General features: G+C 36.5%; 1 protein-coding gene and 1 long non-coding RNA gene across 6 annotated transcripts in view; one reads left to right on the top strand and one right to left on the bottom strand.

Annotated features, from left to right (window-relative positions):
* Nucleotides 1-21,461, top strand: part of CNTNAP2 (contactin associated protein 2) — a 2,725,119-nt gene that overhangs the window by 1,923,961 nt on the left and 779,697 nt on the right. The gene's annotated exons all lie outside the window — the stretch shown is intronic.
* LOC140533089 (uncharacterized) overlaps nucleotides 18,756-21,461 on the bottom strand; it is a 42,140-nt gene continuing 39,434 nt past the window's right edge. For all 5 annotated transcript variants that reach the window (XR_011976792.1, XR_011976790.1, XR_011976789.1 and 2 more), the window contains one exon: nucleotides 18,756-19,706. This is a non-coding gene — a long non-coding RNA (uncharacterized lncRNA). The remainder of the gene's footprint in view (nucleotides 19,707-21,461) is intronic.

The raw sequence follows: 21,461 nt of genomic DNA, 5'->3' as shown, positions 1-21,461 counted from the left end.
ATAAATGACAAGAAATTGACTAATTATCTGGTATTGGTATTCCAGAAATATTTTTTTAAAAAGAGAGAGACAAAGTCATCTACAGAGTTTATAGGGAGGAATTTTGGAAAGAACAAAATCTACACAAGATAAGAGACAGGAATTTTTTCCAGCTTTATCAGTGTATGAAATGGAAAGGCACTACAGATATATCAAAGTGTCAAGTGCAAAGCAACCCTATTCATATTAGGGTGATGTGGGAATACTGCAGTGGTTTCATGATAATGATCCCTCTCTTTCCTGAGTTCTGTTTGGATAAAGTTGATTTTCCTGAGAAGCCACTAGGTTAATCTGCCTATACTAACTCTTTTACTTGTCTGTGGCCACATTTCCCAGGGCTCAAGGATAGTTTGGATGCTGAGATTGTCTTCTTAATTCACACGTCTTTTAAGGGACTCATAGGAGAATGAATCATAAGAAAGACAACTTTGAAATGCAATCTTTTATACCATGTTGACATATGAGAACCTGAAATATAATTTCTTCCCGTCCTATTTCACCTGTCATTGTTGTTGCCATTTCAAGAATCTATTTCCTCTTGCATAAAACTGCCATGTGCAGAACTATAAAAGCAAACATAGCAGTGAGGAACTGGTCCCCTGGGTCTGTTTACCATATGCTTTAAACACAGAGCTGTTTGAATGCTACAAATTAGTATGCCCAAGCGTGAGTTGAGGATAGTCGAGGTCTTTTTTTCTTACTACCTGCACAAGGGCAATTGTTTTGAACAAAGACTTCAATTTTCATGGCTTGCTTGAAATTCATTTTCATCCTGCAAAGGGGTAAATCCCCACATAGGCTGATGCTAGGAAGAGCCCCAAGAGAGAAAAAGAACAGGCTTGAAAACATCATCACTTCTATTGTCTACAACTCTTACAAGTGTTCGGTATGTTCTCATTCAGGGTCTGCTTTTCTGTATGACATCCCAGGTGCTGTACCCTAAACTTCATCACAATCTTCTTTCAAATTTTATCCATAGTTTTGGTTTACTTGCTACTAAAATTATAGGTGATGTGGTCTGCATTTAAAAGAGGAGATTGTTGTTCATAGAAAGTGCGTGTTTTTGCAATTTATATTACTGGGATTCAGGAAAATTACTATGTCCCTCCCTTTGGATTGTGCAGTTATTAATATATAGGAAGGTCGTACTTAATTTAAATTCTCTGTATATGGTCAGTTCTTATTAACTATTTTTGAATGACTTTCAGTGATGAGTTTAATATGAGTTAATGAAGTAGAGGGTATAATATTTTTTACTTTCTCTTTTTTCATTCCTCCCTTTCCCCTTTCATTGCCTGACCTGGGGAAAGTTGACAGAAAGGTTATCAACTGCTGTTGATGGCAGGAAGAGATCAGTGACCAGGCCATTAACAAGAAGAAGTGCTCCATTTCTCATCACTCCCTTCAGACAGGAGGGAGACCTGCTTTTAGAAAGGTGTGTGAGGAGGAGGGAAATGCTAAGCTCAAGCTGTTAGGGGAGTGAAATTCTTCTGAACATCTTAGGGCTGCATTCAACTTCATATTTCCAGTCTTACTTCTCATTCTCATATTGCAGCCTCATAGCTCACTGATCCCACGGCTCCTCAGGATGACAGCTCAATTCCCAGACCTGCCTATCAGGCCACAAACCATAACTGATCATTTCTGTGTGCTCCTTGGAATCCATTTGCCCAGCAACAGCTTCTCTATTTAAACCATTTTCTCCTTAAAAATGAGATGGGAAAGGGGGGGAAGGGAATGCAAGTTCAAGGAATGCTAAAATGCTTTTTTATAGTGAGTGGGCACAGCACTTGATTTAGCTATGTGTTAGCCAAGTGATTGAGAGAACTCCAACCCACCTCCCCCAAGAGATGAAGTGATCAGAGGTGCTAGCCAGAACTGGGAAAAAAAATCAGCAGTACACTGACCTACTTTAGAGCATTTCAGGGTCTTCTCTGCAATGGTGAATGTTCAGTCCCCTTTCTTTCATTTGAAAATTAAGACAAAGAATATGTGAAAAAAAATATCTTCTCTTGGACCATGTGACTTAACCAAGCATAACCAAAGTTAGATGTGTCAAATGTTCAGATTCTTTAATTCCACTTATATATTTTTAAAAAAAAAGACAGTCCTAACAACTACTTCATTTCACTAGTGTTTCACAAAACACCAGAATGCTCGTAGTGAACACAGAAAGGAAGATATACAGATAATGAGTGTTTGGTTTAAAAGAGACTACATACTCACATGTGTATATGAATAAATGTATCTGACATGTAGATACATATATCACATATATACATACACATCAATACATGTACATATATTTGCACACATTTTATACATTGTTTAACAAATAGGAGGCAGGATTTGTGTGTATTTTGCATATATTTGCATTATCCTTTTAAAAGTATATCTTACTGATACCTATTGCCTTTAAATCACCACCATCATTTCAACATTATTCCTCCCCTGATTGAAACCTTCCTTTTTATAAAGAAAAGCAGTTAATGAAAAACATACAACACATATACTACATTTGACATGCATACATACAGTATTCTGAATACACTAGCAGCTCCCTGCTTCTGTATTGTAAGTGGAGATAAGAAATGTTTTATTACTTGTTACTTGGGAACCCATTTGGTTTTTTTTTCATTTGCTCATAGTTCTGCTTCTTTTTAGCAATCTTTTATTTACATTGTTGTAGTCAACACATGTATTCAATGACCCTATTACAAACCAATCTTCTATGACATATACTCTTCAGTTTTTAGATTATATTTGACCTTTTGGGCAGAGGAAATAAACATGGAAAGTATCACTATTGGTGTTATTTGTCATTTTAAAAAAACCTAAAATAAAATTTTCTTTGATACTTTGCTCTTATCATATAATTTAAAGAACTATCTAAAAATACTGCTACTCCTAGAGTATGATGATATCCCAATATCTCTGTGATCAGAGATGAAAACTAATTGATCCTTGATGAAAGTGTTGTAGAAACAGGAAAAATGTTTTCTGTTCATGGCATTAATAGGAAATAAGTTTGGTAAGATAACTTAAATTTGTAGTATATTTTGATGTCTCAGTCACGTAAGTGGAGCATCCAATGGGATCACTGAAATTTAGAAACACGTTTATCCTTCTGTTAACTCTATTTTGATGAAGGAATGCCACAGAAGAATGGCCAGTGTGTGATAGAAGTCATATCCTATGATGCTGGCAAGACAAACGAGGGCAAACTTAAATGTGTCCCTTTGAAACTTCAACTTGTCCCTGTTAGCTCTGCTTTCTGGGCCTAAGTAGAATTAATATATTCCTCTTTACGTAGTATCCTTTCAAATTGTTGAAGACAAATATACACCTTGATTCTATCAGTTAGTTCTCCTTTAGCATTCATGCTTAGAGCAAAAGTTATTTATTTCTACCATAAAGATTCCCTTATTTGATTCATGTCCAAATCTTTGAAACTTTAAGACTATCCTACCACTACCACCTTCTCAAAAATTAATAAAGACTATGCCACTTGTCTTGCCCAGGTGGTGTATGGCCAGAGACTGCTGCTACCTTTCCAAACTTTTCCTTATCAAAACTGTATATTGTCTCTGTTTGTAACCTTCAGCCTTTTTAAAGAAGTATCTACCTATAGTTGAAAGATGATTAAGGATAGATAACAAACTAACCTGTTTATTTTCTTCTTTTCTGCTAGAAAAGCATAAGCTTTCAAAACCAAGCCTATAATAAATTGTCCCATTAAGGTCTGGGAGAGTCAGTTGCCAAGTATACTTTTAGACAGGGGCATGAGTCTATTTCTTATGAAGTACAGACAGTTATCCTCTGGTCTACTAACATGTAAAAGTTGTCTCAATACATGTGTGTATTGGTGAGCTCATCTCAAGGTGGGGACTGTTAAACGCATATCAGAGTCTATCTCAGCCTCCTCATCCTGTATAACTTTGGTCTAGATGGTCTAGATACTTCAATCCTATGGAACTAAAATAACAGTAATAACAGCAAAATTTTATGATCATCAGTTAGGCACATAGGCTATTTTTCAGTTATCCTTCAGTCTAACTACATGACCAGCCTCCCTCCTTTTTGACTCACCTCTCGGTGATTTTGTTCTCTGCTTTAATAATGTTCTGACTGTCCTGGCAGTCAATTAACTCCTCTGTTAATTAGAAGACATTTTCTTCTTTCTTAGAAAAAGATCAGTTTATTTGTGTGTGTGTGTGTGTGTGTGTGTGTGTGTGTGTTATGATATTATTCAGAGCTTGCTATATCCAGTGCCTCCGCCATTAACTTCTTGGAGAAATTGTTTATGTTCTTTAGCTGTGATGCATTTGAACAATCTATAAACTTTTAATTTCTCTTTTCTTAGTCTTTAACTATTTTTTCTTCTTCCATCCCCACATTTTTCATTAAAGTCACAGAGACTTTAACTATATGTCAGTTTAATAATGAAGCTACGATAGAGTTCATAGAATTTTTTCTGTTCTTTAACTCTTATATTCGACTTTCTGTGGAGATTTCAGTCTTAACGTTTACCATTAGCTTTATTCTGTCTTGCTTTTAAATTGTCAATATCACTACCATTTTCTTATGACCTGTAATGAATGTTTTGAATGCCTTTCTTCAATGTCCCTCATATCTTTACTAGATAATTGCAAGCTTCCTCCTAGTCCTAGCTTTGTTGGAGTTCATCAAGGAAAGTTTTTCTTATAGACTCAGGCTAAGTGAAAAATAGTAGCATGGCAAACAATTGGTCTTTTGTGATTGTACTTAGGGGAAAATTTTTTAATCATAATCAAATATTTTAAAGTATTTGTAATCTAATGGCAAACTGTGCCTATGTTTTCTCTTGTATGTTAGCTACTTACTAATTCAAATCCTGTCCTATCAGATTTACACTTTACCTACCCCAGGTGTCATGGAGAAAATTTATACAGTGAATGTGAGCTTAAACTAGATGATCTCCATGGCCCCTTACAAAGTTAATATTCTATAATGTTACAGACAGGTTAACAGAGGCCAAGTGATAGGAAACAGTATGTCATGGGTGGCAATCAGTAAGTAGGAACTATGTGCTATATCCTATACTAAGTGCTGGGAGTATAAGTACAAAAAATAAAATTATCCCTTTGTACCATGAGTTTGCATTCTAATGGGGGAGAAAACTAGCACATATAGGATTATATAAAACATACTATAATATTATTCAACATATATTAAGGTTAATATCAATATGTATACAGTTAAACCCAAGGCAATTTGTGAGAAAGAGCACTAGTATTTAGGAAGGGGCAGGAAAAGTTCCATGCAGAGATTACTTGAGCTTCATCTTACAGGAAGATGGGGGGTCTTGAGGTAGAAGTGGGGAGAAAGTGTATTTCAAGGTTGGGGGCTCATCAGTGCAAAGGTGTGGAGTGTGGCATGTGTGAGGAACAGAGAGAACGACAATATGACTGGATTTCAGAGTGCAGGATGAGAAGTAATGTCCTATGAGTTTGCAAAGTAGGTTGGAGCCAGGTTGTGTAGGGCATTAGTTTTCTTTCTGTTTTTTATATAGAAACTTAAATAGAATCAAATGAGGGAGAATATCAACAGAAACTTCAGGACCAACCATTCAAAACAGACAAAGATGTTCTTTCCCAATGGAAATGACATAGCCAAATCGTCCAAGAATACAAAAGCCCAGTACTCTTTTCATACAGAAATTTTGAAAGAGAGATCCAGAATCAGTGTTATTTAAAGTTTGAAATATGATTCAAAGGAAGCTTAGGGTCCTGTTAATAATAAGCAAGTTTCCATTTAATAAACAAAATCAGGAAGATTTTGGCAACATGAGAAAGAAATATGCTCTGAAGTAGCTTGATGAAAGTAGGGTGAGACCACAGCCTATCTGGAAACAGCCAGGGTAGGTTAAGAGAATTGGCAAAGTTGGAAGAAATAGAGTTTACTCCATCTTAGCAAATCTGAATGAGCTAAAGCAGGATGGAAGCACTGATGAATTCTTCTATCACATCTTTAAAAGGGACCAGCTAAGCTCAAGATAAATTTATGAAAGCCCTTAGTTGATTTACTTGTGTGGTAGAATGAGAGCTGGATTTGGAGACATGGGTTTTAGTTTCAAATACCACCTGTGTGGTGGCACTGGGTAGGGCACGTAAACTTTCCAGACTGCAATTAACTCATCTGTAAAATGAGCTAGTAGATTACACAATCCCTGAGGTCCATTCTAATTTTCAGGACCTTAATATATTATTAGGCTATCAACTTTGGACTCCAAAATGGAAGATTGATTTCCATAAATCTTCCACTAGGTGGAAATAACTGAAACCCTAGAATTTTTCATCAAACCTCTTTAGTTGGGCAGAAATGTGCTTATGACCAATTTAAGGCTCTCCATCAATGAAGGAAAACTATAGTGCAATCCAAATTAGCATCTAATCAAATAATAATTTTCATTTGAGTTTGGATACCATTTCTATACAGAAATAAAGAAGGCTCTCTTTCTCTGAAATCCTGAAGTCCTTAGAAACATCAGATAATGTCTTATTTGTCCTATATCCTTATTCATTTCATATTCAGCTCTTTCCTTTCTCCCTACTTCACTTTAATATTGATCTGAGTCATCAGCTGTGGTGTAGTGGAAAGCTATACAGGATCTTGGTCTAGATCAGGAGTGGAGAAGCTGTGGTCTCAAGGCCATATGTGGCCCTCTGTCTACATCCTCAAGAGCAGCCCTTTGGCTGAATCCAAACTTCACAAAACAAATCCTTTTAATAAAAGGATTTGCTCTGTGAAACTTGGACTCAGTTAAGATGCTGCACCCAAAGACTTAGAAGGCTGCGGGTTTCCTACTCCAGGCCTACATCTTGGCTCTGATGAGTGGCCCTGGGCAACTTACTCTGGATTTTTGGGTCTCATTTGCTTATCTGTTAAATGGACCTGGTAATACCCTGCCAATGTTGCAGAGCAACTGTGGTCATCAAATTAAATAACCTAAAATAAATTGCTTTGTAAACCAACAAGCACTCTCTAAGTGTGAGCTATTACTGATTTTCATCTATATATTAGAATTGGTCTCTTTCTTTAAACTGTTGCTCTCCACTTTCCTAGGTTCAGCCAATCACCAATCATATATTAAGCACCTAAGGATAAATTATGGATACTACCTTCTGTGAGAAGCCTTTCTTGAGACCACATAAATGTAATGCCTTTCCTCTATTGATCATCCCCAATTTAACTTGTTTATATCTTGTTTGTAAATTGTTGTTTACATGGCATTTCCCTCATTCAATTGTGAGCACCTCAAGGACAGAGACTCTCTGTTGCCTTTTCTTTGGTATCCCCAGAACTTTGCATAGTTCTTGGTATAGTATAAGCACTTATTAATTTCTTGTTGAATGACTTGTTGAATGAATTAACAGGGGAAAGGCTCTAATGTGTTCAGATTGGAGACAGAAGCAAACAGTATTTAACCTACCATCTCACATGTTCATGGGGACAGAGAAGTAATTTCTTAGGAAAGAATTTAGATATTGAGATAAAAGATCATATCCATAAAAATCTGAACGTGAAATTTTCCAAGACTTAAATGCCATGCAGGAAAGTCATACATAGATAATTGAAATCTCACTATGTTTAATAGGGAGTTTCCCCTGTGGTATTCTGTAAATATCTCACTGTTGAATATATTAATTACTTTACCAATTCATCCATTCATTTAACAAACATTTATTTTGAATTTTCACTGTACAATTCTATTCATTTCTGTTTCACATTTCTTTATCCTTTTGCATTTGCTTTAGACTAATAAAACCTCCACATTTGAAAGTACACACCTGTGCTTAAAAAGTGAAAGCCAAATGAGTCACCATTGGTGCTAAATTTCAGAAACATCAGGATGAAGTTACAAGGAGTTAAGTAATTGAAACTGGAGAACAGACTGCTATTTTGAAAAGTAGACCCAGTGGTACCCACAGCACTGAATTAAAGGAAGTACAAGGTTTGAAATGCAAAGCTTGACATAAGTAAAAAGAAAATCTTATAGACTCACTATTGAGTTGTTCAATAGAAGGTAGTAGATGATGGGGAGGTCCTTGTACACCTGTTGTCATTTAATACAGTAATGCTTGTCTGTTACTCATCATAGGAATTATGATAGGTTCTTAGTGTGGCAGTGATGTTGCTAAGCAGTTTCCTGTAGGGTATTGATTCTAGACTGGTAAGAATTATTGGTGGCCCAGAAAATTGATGGAAAAGTCAAGAAACTCAGGTGAGTGCTGAAATTTCATACAATATACTCCTAAAAGGAAACTTCAGTGTGAGAAAGTCATTTGAATTTTTTTAAGTATCTACAAACTATCAGGAGGATTCTGCTAGAAACCTGGTAGTCTTTTCATATACACATTAGCAAACCTCTGAGGGATTCCTATCTCTAGTTTTATTTTCACTATGTCAAATACTTTATAGTTAAGCTTGGCTATTTTAGTCGCTGAGCTCTTGAAATTTTATATTTTTCTTTTTTTTACTGTCACACACAAAAAGACCCTTGTGTAAAGCATGTGGTTTATGTTTTGTGTAGGCATAGTAACATCACAGAGTTCAGGTATCCAGGAGTACCGATCTGTCAATATGGTATGTCTGGTTAATGATGCACATCTGCAGTGTGTTGACTAGATGTGACAGAGAGTCATAGAATAGGATTCATTAAAACCAACATATACTTCCAAGTTAGAAGAAAGTAACAATCAAAATGGATTTTACTTGTTTTAGAATTCATTAGAAAAGGAACCCACTGCATGTACCTATGGATATGTTTTATAAAAGTAAATAATTAAATATAATGCACAAAATGGTGACATTTTTAACTCCTCACTTACACTAACATTTTTTTTCCTGTGATTAAGTCCAAATGTGATTGCTGTTTATGAATTTGTGATGACCTTGAGAATATAGAGATGATGTTGGAAGACATCTTAAAGATCATCTGATCCAATCCATTAATTTTACAGATAAGGGAAATAGGTCCAAAAAGATTAAGTTACTTTTTAATGATCACAATGTTAATAAATATGGCAAAATCAAAATCTGAACTCAGGTCCTATGATACCAGGTTGACTATTCATTTTGTTATATCATGTTAAAAGAACTTTCAGCATCAGATTCCTATTTTACAAAATATGCTGACTCCACTAGACATGTGCTGAAAGCAACATTTCCCACACTGCTTGTTTCACATGGCAATTGGCAAATGGAAAGAGGTCATTTTCCAAACCTGAATATCCCCACTTGGCCACCATACTGTAATACATATTGTCTCCCCACATCCCCCATTGCAAAGTTATCTCCTTGAGAATAGAAACTAGTATAGTTCTTAGGATATAGTAAGTGTTTAACACATACATTTTTCATTAATTCATTCATTCTTTTATTCATCCATGGTCAGAATAAATATATAGATGGAATGTGAAGGTGAAGCATGGTCTGAGATCTGGGTTACCTATATCAAGGTTGAAAAAAAAAATCAATGAATCTAACCCTGCAACCTAGTATCAAAACCTATTTTTCTGCTATAACTATCTCCCCTTCCAGTTTTAAATACCTTATTGCTTAAGTCATTACCACTTCTCTCCTCAAACACGGTATCCACCTCTATCCTACTCAGAACCTAAGGTGTTCAGCCTTGAGGCTGAAGGGCTACCCGAGCCTTTTCTTACCTGTCGTCCAGGTCTTCGGGGATCAACCGGATAAACGTGTTGAGAGAAGAGACTTTCCAGAGTCGAACAAGGGTTAGGCTTTATTCAGGATCTTAGTTACACGTGCAGGGTGAATTCTTCCTCAGGAGAGAGGAATCCTCTTCCTCCTAAGGGGCAAAGATCGTACAGCAAGAGGATGGGAGCAGGAGACGGGAGGGACCTTCAGCCCTCTAAGGGCCCCTCAGCTCGAAGAGCGCCTTCAGGCTTTCCTGTCCCTACTTAAGCTCTCCCGACGCATAGTTTGCACATGAATACCGTGCCTGCTCTCAGCCCTTAGCTAGTCAACAACAGGTGTGCTCAGACCATGGGCCAATCTCAAGGGTGGGATGCTCTCCCCAGCAAGTTTCCCACGGAGAAGAGGCGGAAATGCACGAGATAGCCCGTGTCTCACGCCTCAATTCCCAGCTGTTCCCTGGGGGGCCTCATGAGAACTCTGAGGTTTAGAAGTCCTCACCTTTACCTGCCCGAGACTGTCCACGTGAAACTGAGCTTACACCCCCAACACTAAGGGAAGGTAGGAAAATAGGGTAAGTGAGTAAGATTTTTCTGGCAAATATTAGTAAGGAAAACTCTTTAAGACTTATGTATAATAACTTTGCCTGGAAATTTTCCTAGTTTGAGCCCCAAAGTAGAACTGATATTTTTTACCATTAGTAAAAATGAGTTTCAAGGTTACTCTTTCTTAGTAAGATTCATTCTTTCTTCTTGAAGAGGACCAATGACTTCAGGAGGGTAATGTCTTGATTTGCAAGTGAACTGGATTTAAGTGAAGGGGGGTTATGCAAAGTCCTTAGCTTCACTCTCCTTCAGTCATCAAAATCCAGTGGCAAGTCATAGGTCAGGACCACTGATGGCCCCAGGTGCAGTGGGAGACTCTGGCCTTTGTAAGTTAAGGTCTTTCTCAATTTGTCTTAGGCAACACCCATTCAATGATTAAAGGCTAAGTTAGAATTGAGGCGAAAGATGGTTTGACTTCACAAAGGAATCAGTCAGGTAGAGGAAGACTCTCAGAGTTTCTGGCAAGAACAGAAACAATTGCTATTTACACTCACCCTGAGCCATCAAAATTCAAACAATATGCAAGTGAGGGTTGGGATGGGACCTATTATGGGCCCATTAGTGACAGCAGAAATGATTTAGTCTTAAAAGCAATGGATTACAATGGACTTTATCAAATCCTGGTTTGCTAGAGCTCTAGTTCAAGAAATCATAAATGAAAACTACATAAAACAAAATGGTTAATTGTTCTAGTTTTTTTTAAATGATAGAATGAATAGACAGGGAAGAAAAAAAGTAAATTTAGCTTTCTAATAAATGAGGGGAAAGTCCTAGTGGAGGAAGGAGTTGGAGGAGGGTCCATAATTATATTCATATTCTATCTTCAGATGACTGTGAACTGAGTTCATTGTTTAAGATTGTGGAGAGGATTCCCTCTCCCCAGATTTTCTCTGTATTTCAGATACTGTGATGAATTACTATGTAAGATTACAAACCACCAAGACTTAATAAATGATTAAATTTACACTTTGAGTATTTTCATAGTTATAGAGCTGAAACTTTTTCTTTCCAGAATGAGTACTGGTTAATTCATGTTTTCTCTTCATTTATGTAACAGTTCAAATGAGACTGCAATTCATTTATGTATTGGGCTCTTTGAAATCATGTTGCAAAGCAGTGATTTTGTATTCATATCTTGACTTTGGCTTAAATAATCACTTATAATTTTAAATTTATTAGAGCTTGTATCTCATTTCACTAGTTAAAGTATTGGGTGTTGAGGGATAGGATAGAATATGGGACTCAAAAGGCTGTTCTGAATCAAGTTCACTGGATTATAGCATCACAGATTTAGAGTTAGACAGGATCTCTCAGCTGTTATCTAACCAAACCCCTTAATTTGAAGTGAAATTGAAGTTGAGAGCCAATGTGGCTTGTCCAAAGACAAATGGGTAGTAACTAGCAGAGTTGGAATATGAGCTTAAGTCCTCCAATTTTTATTCTAGCATTCATTAACTTCTCTCCTCTGGAGAACTGATCTGTTTTTTTTAATAAGACTTTGTGAAACTTTATATGAATAACTGAAATCTGTTTCTCTAGCCTTGGTGTTTACTTTGCTTGGAGTCATGTACTATATTATCAGCTGTCAAATGAGTATTTTATATTTACTTCCCCCTATTATCTCAAACTCCCTATGTCTAAATCTGAACTTGTTAGCTTCCCCTCTGAGCACTTCTTTCATTTAATTTGCCTATTTTCTTCAATTGCATCATCATGTTCCTTTTAGTTATACAAAATCAAGACCCGATGAATTAACCTCCGTCTCATATCTATCCTTTTTACCCTATATTCAATAAATCTTAATAATGATCAGATCAGTCAAGATATATGGATCTGCGTGAGTAATATAAGCATATTGGTTCATGTAGAATGTGCATTTCTGATTATAAAGTGATGCCTATCTCGTACTGTTTCTCATTCTTTCCACACCCTTTAACCATTCCTCACTGCCTCTTTCAAGTTTTTGTCCTGTAGGTCAAATTCTCTGTTGTCTTTCACTGTGTTTCCCCAAAATGCAATCCCATCTTGAGTCAAGCTTGCTTCTGCAGCACTGGTTCTGAATACAACCCTGCTCCACCATACTCTGGCAAAACATGCCCAATATTTCTGTAGCTTGCCCCTAACTGTTATACACCTAAGTACAATAATGCCATCTTTTAAATTCTACTGACTGACTAGCACCCCATTCTTGCTAATTCTCAATTTGAAATCTTCTTCATATTTACCACATCCTTTGCATACCTAATCACCACCTAGATCTTTATCACTTTATATAGTCATTGAAATATGAATGTATCTTTAAACTTGATATATGATTGACATCACTAACATGCCACTATGTAACAGCACTCCTTACCCATAGTCTCTAATGGTTCCCATTTCTTCCAATGTCAATTACAAATTTCCCTTTTTGTATTCATAGTTAATTCCAATCTGAGTTCACTTTAGCACAGTGTTCCATTTGGGTAGGATTCCTTTTATCCCACAAATACATCACATTCATTTTCTCCCCACCAGCCTTTGATTATGTTATACACAACTTCACCTTATTTCCCATGTTCATCTTTACTTATCCAAATGTGCTTTCTTGAAACATTCTTTCTTTAATCATTCCTTTCTATAATGGTCTCTCCCTTTTCATAATTTCTATGACAGTAACTATATATCCTGTTTATCAACTAGTCATATATTGTATTGCAATATTAGTTATCAGCAAGTATTTGTTAAGCACTTACTGTATGTTAGGCATTGTGATAAACACTGGGTATACTAGGCATGTGCTAAGCATGGGGGGAGCAACTGGAATTTATTTGCAGCAGGAGTTAGATCCTTACTTTAGGAAAATCATTTTGATGGTTGAGTGGAAGACAGATTAGAGTGGGGATACACTTGATTTAGGGAGACCAATCAGTAGGATGGCAAAGTCTAGGAGTGAAGTGATCAGAATCTATACCATGATAATAACTGTATCAGATTAGAGAAGGAGCCATATACAAGAGATTCTGTGAAGGTTATTTCAAGCAATTGTGAGAGAAGGGTTGAAGATGACACCATGGTTGGCAGCCTGGATAACTGGGAGGGCAGTGATTATCTTGGCAGTAGTAAGGAATTTGAGAAAAGGTAGGGTTTGGGGGGAAAACTACTGAGTTCTGTTTTAGAAATCAATGTTAAAAGAGATGTTTGCATCTGTTGATGTTAAGCTGAAGGTTAGGAAAAAATGCTGCTCTTGCTACATAGATGTGAGAGTCATGTACCTAGAGATTGTAATTGAACTCATGAAAGCTGATAAGATTAACTGGTGAGATTGCATGTTGGGACTGGAAGCTCAATTCCGTGTGGACAGTCTCGGGCAGGTAAAAGTGGGACTTCTAAATCTTAGAGTCTTACGAGGCCCTCCATGAACAGCGGGGGTTCGAGAAGGTCAGACTGAGCTAGCTCAGCTAGCTCAGGTATTTCCGCCTCTCCCCCGGAGATACCTGATGGGTGGAGTCTCCCTGCCCTCGAGGTCGTCCCGGATTGGAGCACACCTAGTTACCTAACAGCATGGTATTGAGATGCAAACTGTGTGGCTGAAGATTAAGTAGGATTAAGGAAGCCAGAAAGCTTTCTCTTAGCACGTGTGGAGCCAAGAGGACAGTAAGGCTCCGCTTCTTTTCTTTCCTCTCTCCCCTCCCCCTCTCTCCCCGCTTGTACTTCTACTTCCAATCCCTTAAGCTTAGCCTCCTTAGGAAATCTCCCCCTCTTCCTCCTAAGGAAGACCCCTCCCTGCACTTGTAACCGATTCCCTGGAATAAAGCTCAACCCCTGTTCGACTCTGGAACGTCCTTTCTCTCATATGTGCATCTGGCGTGGCCAGCCGAAGACCTGGGACAGGTAGGAAAGACTCGGGTAGCCCAATACAGGCCTCTAGGCTTGGCAATTGCATAGAGATAGAAGAGAGAATAGGACAGGGCCTTAGAGGATACCCATCATTAGTGGGAATAAAATTGAAGAAGATCCAGCAAAGGAATGGTCAGACTGTTAAAAGGAAAACTAAGGGTGAAGTTTCACAAAATCCTAGAGACAAGAGAATATTCAGGAGGGGATGATCAATACAGTGAAAAACTGTAGAGAAGTCAGTAATGAAGACTGAGAAATATCTACTTGATTTGGAAACTGAGATCCCTGTTAACTTTGGAGAGAGATGATTCAGATGAATGCTGAGGTCAAAGGCTAGATTTCACAGGTTATTGAACTGAGTGAAAAGAAATAAAGTGAAAGAACTGATTGTGGACTACTTTTCAGGTTTAGTGGAAAAGGAAAGGAGAGATAAAAGCAGCGATGGTCAGATCAAGTGAGAAATATGAGAATATTTTTAGGAAGCAGAAAAGGATCCAGTAGAAATGGAGAGATTCAGTCAAACAATAAGTGCTTATTATGTACCTACTCTGTGTTAGTCATTAGGAACACAGGAACAAAGAATACATTTCTTTTCCCAATGAGAATGAAGATTAAAGATTGGGATGATAAAGCAGGCAATCTGTTGGGAAAAGATTGAGTTAGATAAGATGAAAAATGTATGTGGAGCTCTAAACCTTGGGAAAAAGAAGGTTCACCTCTTCACAAGGAGAAAGAATGGGAAAAGACCAAGTAGAAGAGTAAGAAGAGTGGGAGAGGACATCTAACTCACATGAGATAAGAAGGAGGGGCGAAGTGGAAGTTCTCAGTAAATGGTTTCTTTTTTGGTGAAGTTTGAGGCAAAGGTCTTCACTGAGAGGTTGAATTGATGGGATTCTGCTAGAATCTTGAGTAGAATGGTTTGGAATAGCTTCTATGGTGAATAGTGGAGTGAATTAAGAAGACATAAAAGGATTTCCTTGCTCCAGTGAGGGCACAGTTGCTGTTTTGTAACAGAAATTTGTAGACTGTCTGGCTGATATCATTTTATGACTTTCTCTAGCTCTATTTAGCAGTACATAAATATGAGTAAAAGTGATGGATGATAGAAATAATCTAAGAATGTGGTTTGATAAATCATGATTGGTAATTGGACAAAGTGGAAAGAGAATCTTGGGTAGAGGACAGAGCAAATTTGAGTTAGTTCACCAAGGGGTTGAGAGAAAAAGTAGAAGAAGGTAAATGATATGTATAGTGATGACCTGAGAAATAAATGAGGAATAGTGGCATTAGAGGACATGGTAAGGATAGAACAGATTTAGTGATCATAAGGCTATAGGAAAAGATAGAATAATTGAAGATTGTGATCAGCATTTCAGAGTTCATAAATGTAGAAGTCGAACACTTTATATTTAAATGTTTCATGTGTGGATTTCAGAACTTTAATGTCTTGCATAGCTTGTAACACAACTTTGTTCTTTGTCTATTTTGTCTCCCCAAGGAATTTGTAAATTCTTTTAAGATAAAACTCTCACATATCAAAACAGACTTGTATGCCCTCTGAAAGCAGAAAGGATTTCACTTTGTGTATCCTCATTGTCCACATATGTATTCACATTGTCTATGTATCCACACTGCTCTTCAACTAACCGGCACTTAATAAATGCTTATTGAATGTTCACTCAATGAATATTGAATTTTAAATCCTTTCCCATTGTTTGCATTGTGCAGCATAAAATGGATGATGTTTGCTTACTAAAAACTTGCTGAAATAAATTACTTGACTAAATGAATATCAATTAAGAAGCTTTTGTTAAGCACCTACTATGTGCCTGGCACTATAACAAGTGCTGGAAAATGCCTAGAAAGAATCACTTACAAGGCTAGTTTTGCCTCCTGCCTAGAGATTTTAGGAATATTAAGATAATGATGCTCAGTCATTTTACTAAATGCCCTGGATGTTGACAGGGACTGTGCTCATTTTAGATGCCATCAAATTGGGTGGGATGAACAGGCTTTGAAAAATCAGATTAGAATTCCAAATTACTTTGATAATGTGGAAAAAGGAGGGAGTATAAACAGAATAAAGTTTAATAGAGATAAATGACAAGTAATTTCCTAGAAAGGAAAATATATTTTATATATAAGAGATGAGATAGGACTGATGTTTCAGTGGCCAACCTGTAGACCACAACAGTGGGGTATGGTCACTTATAAAACAAAGATAAGAGTGGATCTTTAAATGAGAGCTTCCAGTATAGGCTGAATTGAGAGGTAGCTAGACTGGAGTGCCATTTACCCTTCACTATTCGTGTGTGTTCTGAGAATGGTAGGCTCAATGCATCTTGGTATCTCTATGGGCTTCATGAATACTTTTCACCCATTGGGCCTGAGGTGGCAAGTCAGAACAGATGGCTGATAGCAATTGAGCTTAATTGTCATAGAAATTGAACTTAATTATGGTCTTGAACCTCTCTTTCCCAAGAGTTACATTTCTGAAATGGAGATAAAGGCTATTGCCTTCACAGATTAGTGTTAGGACATTTTAAAAGTCCTCTAGGACTCTTAGAGGAAAGATATCTGTCTTCAGTACTATCATTATATGAAACTATAAAATGTCCCAGCATTTAGAGATAACTTCGCTATTCATAATAAGCTCTGGCATTCTATTATGCCATAGAGGGTGTACCTGGAAAACCTCAAATTATTGTCTCAGCAACATCTGAATTGGGATTTGTGATTGGAAAAAAATTATTTTTTTCTATTTTGGTTTGTGATAGAATGCATAAGTAAAGTTTTTCATACTCCCTGAGAGGGATGAGTAGTTTGTTTTATAGTCAGGCAACATGATTTTTTTAATAGTCTTGAATCAAGGCAAAAAGAAGACAACCCCTTGGGTTATAGCTACTTAAGAATATTATTTTACTAAAGAAAGAGTAAGTCTAAGAATAAACTGCTGCTTCATGAAGTAAAACCATTAACGTGTATGCATGTATGTATGTAGGCAATGTTCATGGTAGGCTTTCAATTGTTTTCACTGATGAATATTTAAGTTTTGCTTTGGTTTGATTTGTTTTTCGTTTTGTTTTAGTTTTTTTTTTTTTTTTTGTGGAAGCAATAAGGGTTGTGACTTACCCAGGGCCATAGAGCTACTAAGTATCTGAGACAGGATTTGAACTCACATCCTCCTGGCTCTATCCAATGTGCCACCTAGATACCCAAACATTTAAGTCTTAAAATTAATTTTAAATCAAAGAAGTGCTATTTTGTTGTATTTTTATGTGTTCCTTGTTTATGAGATCCTGAATTGTTTAAACATGTGATAGTCCAGACAGCTCTGATTCCCTCCAACCCAAATGGAAAGAAACCATCAAGAAGTCACTGCTATATATGTCAAGTCCAAAAGTTATATAAATGAAAAACTTGAGGCAGCAGTGTTGGTCTTTTAGGAGACATATTTTAAAAACCCATTTTTAAACTGCTCTATCTGTTGTTAAATCTATTACAAGGAAGTTGTAATATTGTTTTTAATATCCCTTAATGCAAAGCAACTTTGCAGAATTCTTATTATGTATCTTTTAGGAACAAAAAACTTAAGTTTAGATCATGATGAATACCAGCTCCTCTCTGTCTCTCTCTGTCTCTATCTTTCTCTATATCTGTCTCTCGCCTTGTCTCTCTCCTTTCTCTCTCTGTCTCTGTCCCTGTTTCTCTCTGTCTCAGTGTCTCTGTCTGACTCTGTCTCTTTCTCTGTCTCTCTGTCTTTCTGTCTCTATCTGTCTCCTCCCCACTCCCATTCATCCTGCATCCCTCTGTTCCAATTTATTGCCCTAAAATACCACTGTCATTATTTCCCTCCCCTAAGCTCATGTGCCTGTTTGACCATAACAGACTTGCCTATATTATATAATGACAGTTTTGGACCCACTTATATTCACATAGAGAAGCCACAAAGTCTGTACAGTTTAACTCAGAAAACTCTTCAATGAAAATTGTCTTTAAAAGAGGTTATCATCTTCTTAAAAAATTAATAAAGTTTGAGATAATCCAGAATGTTTTTGCAGTTGGGAAAGAGTTTTGTGTTCATGTGAACTAATTTTACAATGCTTTTCTATCAAAGTTTCATAATTTCTTACTAGATGGAAAGTTCTAGCACTCAAAATGTTATACAAAAAACAAGAAGATGCACACAAGGAAAGAGAAGAGTATTCTCATTCTTCTTAATGCAAACTGGTTGCCACAGATGTCAGGGGAATGATGGTAGCAATACACTGAATTATTTAGACAGCAAAAAGAAATACCTGGTACAAAACATTGTTAGTGCAGAAAACCAGGAACTAGATCGTGATTTTATGAAAAAATATTCAGCCAACTCCTTTCCCCATATTCAAAAAGCAATTATTTTCCTACATTGCAGCTGTTGGAAGAAATAGAAGTTGGAGTGATGGGGACTGTTCACTCAATTCCTTTGTACTAATGACTCCTGACTTGTAAAAAAAAAAAAATAAAAGTAATTAACAGACATTATTGCAGAACTCTTTGTAAATATAAATACTGGGTATCAATAGAAGATCCTAACTTTAAGAATCACAGGGTAATATAAACTTGCATCTATATTAATGTGACCTTAGACACAGTAAACCTCTCAAATGTTTTCCATATATTAAATCACTCATTTATTTTAAAAAGTATTTATAAAGCATCTATGTCAGCTACGTAACTCCTCAACCAGGAGATTGTCATTAAAAACAAATGTTCAGAAATGCTAAAATCTTGAGTCAAATGTTCTAAGCCATAAATTTTAACAATGTTATTGTGTATGTGTGTGTATATACAAACACAAACTTACAAAATCAACATATATATACTGAAGTGCTATCATGGTTCATTACAAACCTATCAGCACTGTTTGCATTAGATTAGGTTGTGGAAATGATACTTAGCCTGTCTTCCATGCCTTCTCACTCATAGCCTGTACTAAATACAAAGCAATTCAGTTATCTCATCAAATAACTTAATATAGTTTTTTATATGCTACAAAATTGCTAAACCAACCTTTATCTAAAATTGTATTGAAAGGTAGGTCTTAGTTCCCAGAAACAACATTTCTGTAAGTAAATAAGAATTAGAAACCTCTTAATGTTGCCCTGGTATGGAAAAATAAGAATAATAAGGCTTTCTTACCTCCTTTTTTTCTCTTCCTAATCCATCCTTTATACCTCTATGAGGCAAATCCTCCCTATATTATGAATCTGGTAATGTCACTGCTCATTTTCCAACTCTTCAATCCCTCCCTGATTAGCTGCCAAGTAAAGATGATGTTCTGTAGCTTTATGTCCCACCATATCCTTCACATGATCCTCCACTTCAGCCAGATTGGATTATTCACCATTCCCCATGCCTCCGTGCTTTTACTCGCATTATATGGCCTTTGCTCCTTTAATTTCCAATTAATGACGTCTCCCAAGAAGTCTTCTTTGTCATTCTCTGTCAATAATTGTATTTCTAACTTTAGACCTCATAGTACTTTTTATTTCCCCAATATACTTATCTATTATTTGTATTTGTGTATTTGCATATACATATACATATGTGTACTTATGTGCACGTATGTGCAAAATATCATATCATATCCTTCTCCTAGAGTGTTGGGACTACATGAGAGTAGGGGCTATGACATCAAAGTCTTGAATCTCCCTACCATACAGAATAAAGTTCCCCGCACAATCAAATCTTAGTAAATATTTGTTGAAATTAAATTGTTATTGTTATGGTATCATAAACAGATTGTGATAGGGTTTAAATCACCAGGGCAGACCTGTTGCCTTATCTACACAGCACACTTGCTGATGCCAAAGTATCAGAATCAATCAGTATTCATCAGAATACCAGAATCAATCATGACAGCCACAAAAATGGAGAATGTTTTAAATAGTTCATGTTAAGTTATATTTCATTTTGTCACTGAGTGTCACGTAAGTCCTCAGAGAATCATCAAGCCAGTAGGAAAAGGCAAATTCAGTTGTGGTTGGAGTGTGAACTCCTAAAAGTTTGAACGGTGGGAAAAACTTACGTCAACACTTATTGGGTCCTGCTTTTGTTATAATACTTTTATTTCCCAACATTCATCCTCTAGTCACCCACATTGTAACTTACATTTCCTATTTTTGTACATCTATTACCTATACTATAATTGAAACACTCACATCTTTAAGGCTTCCCCTCACTTTATTTTCCATGGTCCCCTTACCACTCTGTAATTGGAAATTCTCCATTTCCTATACTCCAGTCATCCATATTGCTGCTGAAATGTTCCTGTTTTCTCCCTGTCTAATTGACAAACATCTCTCTTTTTTCTTAGTTTTCATCTACTAAATTTGATTCATTTTCTGCATTCTTGTTTCATGTCTCTTTTCTTTCTCTCCAGAACTCTTATCACCTCCATGTTCCCATCACTTCTTTCTCAGTATTCACACTTTCCCCATATTCCCATTCTCCACGTTTCACAATGAATTATTTTTGGTTTCCAGCCACAGCTAACATGTATTCTGATGGATTCAGGACTGGCTAACTTTTCAGTTTTCAAACTAAGTATTATTCAAGCTAATAATGGAAAAAGAAAAAAGAAAAAATCTTTGATCTTAAATAGAAAATGTGTAGCACTCTCTCTAATTTGTACCTAAGACTTCTATTTCTGTGCAGGGGAAAAAAAAAAAACCTTGTACTAAACATAGCTTCTTGAAAACAAACTGCAGGAAGGTTAATGTAACATACACAGCATTTCAATTTCCTTCTTCCTGTTATGCTGAGGATCACCAAACAAGCTAATAACCTTGAAGTGTGGGATCATGTTAAGCAAAAGAAGGAAAATTTGATTCATGGTTGTGCCATTTACGGAGCTAGCAGTTTAAAAAAAACCCTGATGCTGAGCCACTCTAAGGTATGCATGGATACCTGGAGTGTTAGGGCATTTAGTGTCTGTGGAATGGCATGGAGTGGATAAATTTAGCTAGCTGGTTAGAAAAGGACATGAATCTCACCTGACTCAATCTGCTGTAGGAGATTCATCATTTTGTCTATTTAAATTGATTTTCTGAAAGTACATATTGAGCATGTGTTGGGCACAAAGCACTGTATTAGGCACAAACGGAATCTTAAAATAAACAGACCATGGCCTTTTAGTGAGATATGTCTCTAATTAGTTTGGTATCAACACTTACGTAATTCTTTGCCATGCTGTGT

The sequence above is a fragment of the Notamacropus eugenii genome, chromosome 3 (genome assembly GCF_028372415.1).
Source record: "Notamacropus eugenii isolate mMacEug1 chromosome 3, mMacEug1.pri_v2, whole genome shotgun sequence".
Classification (NCBI taxonomy): Eukaryota; Metazoa; Chordata; class Mammalia; order Diprotodontia; family Macropodidae; genus Notamacropus; species Notamacropus eugenii.
The sequence above is the reverse complement of the archived record's forward strand: the minus strand, read 5'-3'. Positions and strand labels throughout refer to the sequence as shown.